Source organism: Rutidosis leptorrhynchoides, chromosome 2 (genome assembly GCF_046630445.1).
Source record: "Rutidosis leptorrhynchoides isolate AG116_Rl617_1_P2 chromosome 2, CSIRO_AGI_Rlap_v1, whole genome shotgun sequence".
NCBI classification, from domain to species: Eukaryota; Viridiplantae; Streptophyta; class Magnoliopsida; order Asterales; family Asteraceae; genus Rutidosis; species Rutidosis leptorrhynchoides.
Genome location: NC_092334.1, coordinates 669,791,926 through 669,803,385, shown reverse-complemented (window position 1 = coordinate 669,803,385; position 11,460 = coordinate 669,791,926).

Here is an 11,460-nt window from a genome sequence, read left to right as displayed (position 1 = left end):
ATGACCCTTCTTGCCACAATTGAAGCATTCACCATTCTTTCTCTTATCATTTTCTCCATATTGTTGGCGATGATCTTTTCTTCCTTGTTGAGCTCCCCCTGAAGCATTGCTTTTTGATTTTGGGTGACCCTTCCACCCATATGTCTTACTTTCTTTCATCGCCTCTTGTCTTCGAGATATTGCTTTCTTCTTATTGGTGAAGAGTGCATCTTCTCCGTCTTTTATGGTTACTTCATTCATCTGCTTGGCAAATGCCTCTTGATTAGCCAATAAATTTTCCAGCTCTATTAATGATGGTTGAGTAGGCCATCCTCTCACAGCGGCTATAAATCCATTATACTCGGACCTTAAGCCGTGGATGATAATTCTCTTCATCCTTGCATCACTCACTTTCTCTTCAGGATCAAGTTGAGATATCTCACGGCAGATAGATTTTGTAGTGACCCGAACTTTTCCATGTTTATATATATATTAAATGAAATTGTTATTTACATGATTAAGTGTTTCCAACATGTTAAGCAATCAAACTTGTTAAGACTTGATTAATTGAAATAGGTTTCATATAGACAATTGACCACCCAAGTTGACCGGTGATTCACGAACGTTAAAACTTGTAAAAACTATACGATGACATATATATGGTTATATATATAGTTAACATGATTTTATTATAAGTATGTATCTCATTAGGTATTTTAACAATGAGTTATATACATAAAAATGAGATTATTAATTTAAGAAACTCGAAAATGATATATATAACGATTATCGTTATAACAACGTCTTACTAGGTACATATGAATCATATTAAGATATTGATACACTTGGTTAATTATGTTAAATGATAAGTAAATATATTATTAAGTGTATTAACAATGAAATACATATGTAAAAATAAGACTACTAACTTAATGATTTCGAAACGAGACATATATGTAACGATTATCATTGTAAAGACATTTAACTGTATATATATCATACTAAGATATATTATATATCATAATATCATGATAATATAACAATTTAACATCTCATTTGTTATAATAAACAATGGGTTAACAACATTCAACAAGATCGTTAACCTAAAGGTTTCAAAACAACATTTACATGTAACGACTAACGATGACTTAACGACTCAGTTAAAATGTATATACATGTAGTGTTTTAATATGTATTCATACACTTTTGAAAGACTTCAAGACACTTATCAAAATACTTCTAATTAACAAAAATTCTTACAATTACATCCTCGTTCAGTTTCATCAACAATTCTACTCGTATGCATTCGTATTCGTACTCGTACAATACACAGCTTTTAGATGTATGTACTATTGGTATATACACTCCAATGATCAACTCTTAGCAGCCCATGTGAGTCACCTAACACATGTGGGAACCATCATTTGGCAACTAGCATGAAATATCTCATAAAATTACAAAAATATGAGTAATCATTCATGACTTATTTACATGAAAACAAAATTACATATCCTTTATATCTAATCCATACACCAACGACCAAAAACAACTACAAACACTTTCATTCTTCAATTTTCTTCATCTAATTGATCTCTCTCAAGTTCTATCTTCAAGTTCTAAGTGTTCTTCATAAATTCCAAAAGTTCTAGTTTCATAAAATCAAGAATACTTCCAAGATTGCAAGTTTACTTCCAAGTTTTCTAAATCCATTCCAAGTAATCATCCAAGATCAAGAAACCTTTGTTACTTACAGTAGGTTATCTTTCTAATACAAGGTAATAATCATATTCAAACTTTAATTCAATTTCTATAACTATAACAATCTTATTTCGAGTGGAAATATTGCTTGAAATTATTTTCGTGTCATGATTCTGCTTCCAGAACTTTCAAGCCATCCAAGGATCCTTTGAAGCTAGATCTATTTTTCTCATTTCCAGTAGGTTTATCCAAGGAACTTGAGGTAGTAATGATGTTCATAACATCATTCGATTTATACATATAAAGCTATCTTATTCGAAGGTTTAAACTTGTAATCACTATAACAGAGTTTAGTTAATTCTAAACTTGTTCGCAAATAAAAGTTAATCCTTCTAACTTGACTTTTAAAATCAACTAAACTCATGTTCTATATCTATATGATATGCTAACTTAATGATTTAAAACCTGGAAACACGAAAAACACCGTAAAACCGGATTTACGCCGTCGTAGTAACACCGCGGGCTGTTTTGGGTTAGTTAATTAAAAACTATGATAAACTTTTATTTAAAAGTTGTTATTCTGGGAAAATGATTTTTATTATGAACATGAAACTATATCCAAAAATTATGGTTAAACTCAAAGTGGAAGTATGTTTTCTAAAATGGTCATCTAGACGTTGTTCTTTCGACTGAAATGACTACCTTTACAAAAAAGACTTGTAACTTATTTTTCTGACAATAAACCTATACTTTTTATGTTTAGATTCATAAAATAGAGTTCAATATGAAACCATAGCAATTTGATTCACTCAAAACGGATTTAAAATAAAGAAGTTATGGGTAAAACAAGATTGGATAATTTTTCTCATTTTAGCTACGTGAAAATTGGTAACAAATCTATTACAACCATAACTTAATCAACTTGTATTGTATATCATGTAATCTTAAGATACCATAGACACGTATACAATGTTTCGACCTATCATGTTGACACATCTATATATATTTCGGAACAACCATAGACACTCTATATGTGAATGTTGGAGTTAGCTATACAGGGTTGAGGTTGATTCCAAAATATATATAGTTTGAGTTGTGATCAATACTGAGATACGTATACACTGGGTCGTGGATTGATTCAAGATAATATTTATCGATTTATTTCTGTACATCTAACTGTGGACAACTAGTTTTAGGTTACTAACGAGGATAGCTGACTTAATAAACTTAAAACATCAAAATATATTAAAAGTGTTGTAAATATATTTTGAACATACTTTGATATATATGTATATATTGTTATAGGTTCGTGAATCAACCAGTGGCCAAGTCTTACTTCCCGACGAAGTAAAAATCTGTGAAAGTTAGTTATAGTCCCACTTTTAAAATCTAATATTTTTGGGATGAGAATACATGCAGGTTTTATAAATGATTTACAAAATAGACACAAGTACGTGAAACTACATTCTATGGTTGAATTATCGAAATCGAATATGCCCCTTTTTATTAAGTCTGGTAATCTAAGAATTAGGGAACAGACACCCTAATTGACGCGAATCCTAAAGATAGATCTATTGGGCCTAACAAACCCCATCCAAAGTACCGGATGCTTTAGTACTTCGAAATTTATATCATATCCGAAGGGTGTCCCGGAATGATGAGGATATTCTTATATATGCATCTTGTTAATGTCGGTTACCAGGTGTTCACCATATGAATGATTTTTATCTCTATGTATGGGATGTGTATTGAAATATGAAATCTTGTGGTCTATTGTTACGATTTGATATATATAGGTTAAACCTATAACTCACCAACATTTTTGTTGACGTTTAAAGCATGTTTATTCTCAGGTGAATACTAAGAGCTTCTGCTGTTGCATACTAAAATAAGGACAAGATTTGGAGTCCATGTTTGTATGATATTGTGTAAAAACTGCATTCAAGAAACTGATTTCGATGTAACATATTTGTATTGTAAACCATTATGTAATGGTCGTGTGTAAACAGGATATTTTAGATTATCATTATTTGATAATCTACGTAAAGCTTTTTAAACCTTTATTTATGAAATAAAGGTTATGGTTTGTTTTAAAAATGAATGCAGTCTTTGAAAAACGTCTCATATAGAGGTCAAAACCTCGCAACGAAATCAATTAATATGGAACGTTTTTAATCAATAAGAACGGGACATTTCAGTTGGTATCCGAGCGTTAGTCTTAGAGAACCGGAAAATTTGCATTAGTGTGTCTTATCGAGTTTGTTAGGATGCATTAGTGAGTCTGGACTTCGACCGTGTTTTCTTTAAAAATGATTGCTTAACATTTTTGTTGGAAACTATATATTATTAACATGTATATATTATGTGATATATTAATCTCTTAACATGTTTGATATTGTGTGATAGATGTCTACCTCTAGTACAAATCCCATTGACTCACCTAATAATAACGAAGAGTCGAATATATATTGGACTGATTCACAAGTTCCCGAAGAAGAACCGGAAGAAGAATCAGAACCGGAAGAAGAATCAGAATCGGAAGAGGAGGAACCAGAGGAGGAAATAGAACCGGTGGGGGAAATAATAAAACGGTTAAGTAAAAGAAAATCCTCAACCAACCGACCAAGGTTAATTATGGTCAATGGTGTTTCCGCCAAGGAAGCAAAATATTGGGAGGATTACCAATTCTCCGATGAATCGGATTCCGACGAGAATTCCGATGATGTTATAGAAATTACCCCAACTGAATTTAAAAAGGCAAAAGAAAATAATAAGGAAAAGGGCATAAAAATAGAGAAATCTAATTCCAACCCTGATGAACTTTATATGTATCGTCAACCCCCGAAGCCCTTAAGTTGTAACAATGACCCGGGAACCTCTAAACCACCAGGTTTTTCTAAACCGTTGTGGAAAATGACAGCTCGTATTAGGGAAACATCATATATCCCTAGAAACTTGGCAAAACGAACCAAAACCGAAGAAGAAGAAACTAGCGAGTCGGAATAAGATAGTTGTATTCGTGTGGTGTAATATATGTAATATAGTGTGCTTATGCTTTATGATATATGTAAAAATTTCTTGTATTAATAAGTATTTTTTTTTTATGAATCTAACTCTTGTCTATTTTACAGTATAAAAACACAAAATGGATAGACAACCCAATATTTTAAGAGACCTACCCGGAGACATTTTTGATGAAATCTTGTCTAGAGTCGGTTAGAATTCTTCGGCACAACTATTTACGGCGAAATCAGTTTGTAAGCCATTCGAAGAACGTTCCAAGAATGTCTTGGTTTATAAGAGACTTTCGTTTGAAAGATGGGGGATATCACATTGGGAAACCCATAAGTTACGATGTGTTTCCTTTGACGCATATATTGCGGGGAACCCAAATGCTATTTTACGCAATGGGTTAAGAAATTATTTTGACTCAATGTATCTGAATATAGGACTTCATGATTTTGAAAAAGCGGCTAACATGCAACATAAAGAAGCATGCTATGCTTACGGGCTAGTAATGTTCGCTTCTCACCAAAGTGAGAAAAAGAACATCGGGCTACAACTATTAAACAAAACGTTCCCACAAGTGACGGAGTCGGTAATTGGGGTAAGAAATGAGGTTTTTAGGTTATTACGAGACTGTTGGTCATTACGTAACCCTCGTCCCTTTGACGACGTTACAACACGCTGTCTTATCAACGGCCATAACGGTTATGTTCCACAAGATCAAGGATGGGAAGTAGTCCTAGTAAAACCAGAATGCATGACTTGTTTCTGGACGTATGAATTACGTGTCTTTATTGCCTTTGCTGAACGACTTGTGTACTAGCTAGAATTATCTTCACAACTATCTTGTATCAAAGTTATTGTGTGCTATATTTCATGCTTTATGTAAAATAAGCGGTATTGTAAGTTTGTAAAATATTGTATAAAAGTTTGAACGCGAAATATTATTATAATCAGTTTTTCATATAGAATTGTAGTAGTTGAATTGTATATTAGCTACTAAGTATGAACTTAACGGGTAGGTACTACCCGAATTTAAACTTATAAAACGCTAATATGAAGAAAAAGCTTTTATAAATGAGTTCATATTATGCTACGAAATACTATTAACTACTCTTAATATTCTGTATGATTAACTTGTTCCATTTGACTATTTTGAAAGAAATGGCACCGACTACTCGACACACCGTGAATATGAATGAAGAGGAATTCCGAACTTTTCTAGCTTCAAATATAGCCGCAGTATAGGCTGCGCTACATACCAACAATAACCTTGGATCTAGCAGTACAGGAAATCGTGTAGGATGCACCTACAAAGAATTCACTGCCTGCAAACCTTTGGAATTTGATGGAACCGAAGGACCGATCGGATTGAAACGGTGGACCGAGAAGGTCGAATCGGTGTTTGCCATAAGTAAGTGTACTGAAGAGGACAAAGTGAAGTACGCTACGCATACCTTCACAGGTTTTGCGTTAACATGGTGGAATACCTATCTAGAGCAAGTGGGACAAGATGATGTGTACGCACTACCGTGGTCAGCATTCAAGCACTTGATGAACGAGAAGTACCGTCCCAGAACTGAGGTCAATAAGCTCAAGACAGAACTTAGAGGGTTACGAACCCAAGGATTTGATATTACCACATACGAAAGACGATTCACAGAATTGTGCCTATTGTGTCCGGGAGCGTTCGAAGATGAGGAAGAGAAGATCGACGCGTTTGTGAAAGGATTACCGGAAAGAATCCAAGAAGATATAAGTTCACACGAGCCCGCCTCCATACAACAGGCATGTAGAATGGCTCACAAACTAGTGAACCAGATTGAGGAAAGAATTAAAGAACAGACGGCTGAAGAGGCCAATGTGAAGCAAGTCAAAAGAAAGTGGGAGGAAAACGGTGATAAGAATCACCAATACAACAACAACAGCAATTACAATAATAATCGCAACAATTATCCCAATAATCACAACATCAATTGCAACTACAACAAACGGCCCAATAACAACAACAACAACAACAACAACAACAACAACAACAACAACAACAATCATCCCAATAACAATAACAACCGCAACAACAACAACAACAACAATCAGAAGCAGCTATGCCAAAGGTGTGAAAAGTATCACTCGGGGTTCTGCACCAAATTTTGCAACAAGTGTAAAAGAAATGGTCATAGCGCGGCGAAGTGTGAGGTCTACAGACCAGGGGTTAACAGAACGAAAGGAACAAATGGTGTCAGAACAAGTAATGGCGGAGCAAGTAGTGTCGGAGCAAGTTATGCCAATGTAGTTTGTTATAAATGTGGAAAACCAGGCCACATTATTAGAAATTGCCCGAACCAGGAGAACACGAATGGACAAGGCCGCGGAAGAGTTTTCAATGTTAATGCGACAGAGGCACAGGAAGACCCGGAGCTTGTTACGGGTACGTTTCTTATTGACAATAAATCTGCTTACGTTTTATTTGATTCGGGTGCGGATAGAAGCTATATGAGTAGAGATTTTTGTGCTAAATTAAGTTATCCATTGATGCCGTTGGATAGTAAATTTTTACTCGAATTAGCAAACGGTAAATTAATTTCAGCAGATAATATATGCCGGAATCGAGAAATTAAACTGGGTAGTAAAATATTTAAGATTGATTTGATACCAGTAGATTTAGGGAGTTTTGATGTAATAGTTGGCATGGACTGGCTGAAGAAGGGGAAAGCAGAGATCGTATGTTATAAAAATGCAATTCGCATTGTACGAGAGGAAGGAGAACCCTTAATGGTGTACGGAGAAAAGGGCAACATGAAGCTACATCTTATTAGTAATTTGAAGGCACAAAAACTAATAAGAAAAGGTTGCTATGCTGTTCTAGCACACGTCGAGAAAGTACAAACTGAAGAAAAGAGCATCAATGATGTTCCCGTCGCAAAAGAATTTCCCGATGTATTTCCGAAAGAATTACCGGGACTACCTCCACATCGATCTGTTGAATTTCAAATAGATCTTGTACCAGGAGCTGCACCAATAGCTCGTGCTCCTTATAGACTCGCACCTAGCGAGATGAAAGAACTGCAAAGCCAACTGCAAGAACTATTAGAACGTGGTTTCATTCGACCAAGCACATCACCATGGGGAGCTCCTGTTTTGTTTGTCAAGAAGAAGGATGGTACATTTAGGTTGTGTATTGACTACAGAGAGTTGAACAAACTTACCATCAAAAACCGTTATCCACTGCCGAGAATTGATGACTTATTTGATCAACTACAAGGCTCATCGATTTATTCGAAGATTGATTTACGTTCTGGATATCATCGAATGCGAGTAAAGGAGGATGATATTCCAAAAACTGCTTTTAGGACGCGTTATGGTCATTACGAGTTTATGGTTATGCCGTTTGGATTGACTAACGCACCAGCTGTGTTCATGGACCTTATGAACCGAGTGTGTGGGCCATATCTTGACAAGTTTGTCATTGTTTTCATCGATGACATACTTATTTACTCAAAGAATGATCAAGAGCACGAAGAACATTTGAGAAAAGTGCTAGAAGTATTGAGGAAAGAAAAACTGTACGCTAAGTTTTCAAAGTGTGCATTTTGGTTGGAAGAAGTTCAATTCCTCTGTCACATAGTGAACAAAGAAGGTATCCAGGTGGACCCGACAAAGATCGAAACCGTTAAAAAGTGGGAAACCCCAAAAACTCCGAAGCATATACGTCAATTTTTAGGATTGGATGGTTACTACAGAAGATTCATCCAAGATTTCTCCAAAATAGCAAAACCCTTGACTGCATTAACGCATAAAGGGAAGAAATTTGAATGGAAGGATGAACAAGAGAAGGCGTTTCAATTATTGAAGAAAAAGCTAACTACGGCACCTATATTGTCATTGCCTGAAGGGAATGATGATTTTGTGATTTATTGTGACGCATCAAAGCAAGGTCTCGGTTGTGTATTAATGCAACGGACGAAGGTGATTGCTTATGCGTCTAGACAATTGAAGATTCACGAGCAAAATTATACGACGCATGATTTGGAATTAGGCGCGGTTGTTTTTGCATTAAAGACTTGGAGGCACTACTTATATGGGGTCAAAAGTATTATATATACCGACCACAAAAGTCTTCAACACATATTTAATCAGAAACAACTGAATATGAGGTAGCGTAGGTGGATTGAATTGTTGAATGATTACGACTTTGAGATTCGTTACACCAGGGGAAGGCAAATGTGGTAGCCGACGCCTTGAGCAGAAAGGACAGAGAACCCATTCGAGTAAAATCTATGAATATAATGATTCACACTAACCTTACTACTCAAATAAAGGAGGCGCAACAAGGAGTTTTAAAAGAGGGAAATTTAAAGGATGAAATACCCAAAGGATCGGAGAAGCATCTTAATATTCGGGAAGACGGAACCCGGTATAGGGCTGAAAGAATTTGGGTACCAAAATTTGGAGATATGAGAGAAATGATACTTAGAGAAGCTCATAAAACCAGATACTCAATACATCCTGGAACGGGGAAGATGTACAAGGATCTTAAGAAACATTTTTGGTGGCCAGGTATGAAAGCCGATATTGCTAAATATGTAGGAGAATGTTTGACATGTTCTAAGGTCAAAGCTGAACATCAGAAACCATCAGGTCTACTACAACAACCTGAAATCCCGGAATGGAAATGGGAAAACATTACCATGGATTTCATTACTAAATTGCCAAGGACTGCAAGTGGTTATGATACTATTTGGGTAATAGTTGATCGTCTCACCAAGTCAGCACACTTCCTGCCAATAAGAGAAGATGACAAGATGGAGAAGTTAGCACGACTGTATTTGAAGGAAGTCGTCTCCAGACATGGAATACCAATCTCTATTATCTCTGATAGGGATGGCAAATTTATTTCAAGATTCTGGCAGACATTACAGCAAGCATTGGGAACTCGTCTAGACATGAGTACTGCCTATCATCCACAAACTGATGGGCAGAGCGAAAGGACGATACAAACGCTTGAAGACATGCTACGAGCTTGTGTTATTGATTTCGGAAACAGTTGGGATCGACATCTACCGTTAGCAGAATTTTCCTACAACAACAGCTACCATTCAAACATTGAGATGGCGCCGTTTGAAGCACTTTATGGTAGAAAGTGCAGGTCTCCGATTTGTTGGAGTGAAGTGGGGGATAGACAGATTACGGGTCCGGAGATAATACAAGAAACTACCGAGAAAATCATCCAAATTCAACAAAGATTGAAAACCGCCCAGAGTCGACAAAAGAGCTACGCGGAGAGTAAAAGAAAAGATATAGAGTTTGAAATTGGAGAAATGGTCATGCTTAAGGTTTCACCTTGGAAAGGCGTTGTTCGATTTGGTAAACGGGGGAAACTAAATCCAAGGTACATTGGACCATTCAAGATTATAGATCGTGTCGGACCAGTAGCTTACCAACTGGAGCTACCTCAACAACTCGCGGCTATACATAACACTTTCCACATCTCAAATTTGAAGAAATGTTTTGCTAAAGAAGATCTCACTATTCCGTTGGACGAAATCCAAATCAATGAAAAACTTCAATTTATTGAAGAACCCGTCGAAATAATGGATCGTGAGGTTAAGAGATTTAAACAAAACAAGATACCGATTGTTAAGGTTCGATGGAATGCTCGTAGAGGACCCGAGTTCACCTGGGAGCGTGAAGATCAGATGAAGAAGAAATACCCGCATTTATTTCCAGAAGATACGTCAACACCTCCAACTGCTTAAAATTTCGGGACGAAATTTATTTAACGGGTAGGTACTGCAGTGACCCGAACTTTTCCATGTTTATATATATATTAAATGAAATTGTTATTTACATGATTAAGTGTTTCCAACATGTTAAGCAATCAAACTTGTTACGACTTGATTAATTGAAATAGGTTTCATATAGACAATTGACCACCCAAGTTGACCGGTGATTCACGAACGTTAAAACTTGTAAAAACTATACGATGACATATATATGGTTATATATATATATTTAACAGATTTTATTATAAGTATGTATCTCATTAGGTATTTTAACAATGAGTTATATACATAAAAATGAGACTATTAATTTAAGAAACTCGAAAACAATATATATAACGATTATCGTTATAACAACGTCTTACTAGGTACATATGAATCATATTAAGATATTGATACACTTGTTTAATTATGTTAAATGATAAGTAAATATATTATTAAGTGTATTAATAATGAAATACATATGTAAAAATAAGACTACTAACTTAATGATTTCGAAACGAGACATATATGTAACGATTATCGTTGTAACGACATTTAACTGTATATATATCATACTAAGATATATTATATATCATAATATCATGATAATATAACAATTTAACATCTCATTTGTTATAATAAACAATGGGTTAACAACATTCAACAAGATCGTTAACCTAAAGGTTTCAAAACAACATTTACATGTAACGACTAACGATGACTTAACGACTCAGTTAAAATGTATATACATGTAGTGTTTTAATATGTATTCATACACTTTTGAAAGACTTCAAGACACTTATCAAAATACTTCTACTTAACAAAAATGCTTACAATTACATCCTCGTTCAGTTTCATCAACAATTCTACTCGTATGCACCCGTATTCGTACTCGTACAATACACAGCTTTTAGATGTATATACTATTGGTATATACACTCCAATGATAAACTCTTATCAGCCCATGTGAGTCACCTAACACATGTGGGAACCATCATTTGGCAACTAGCATGAA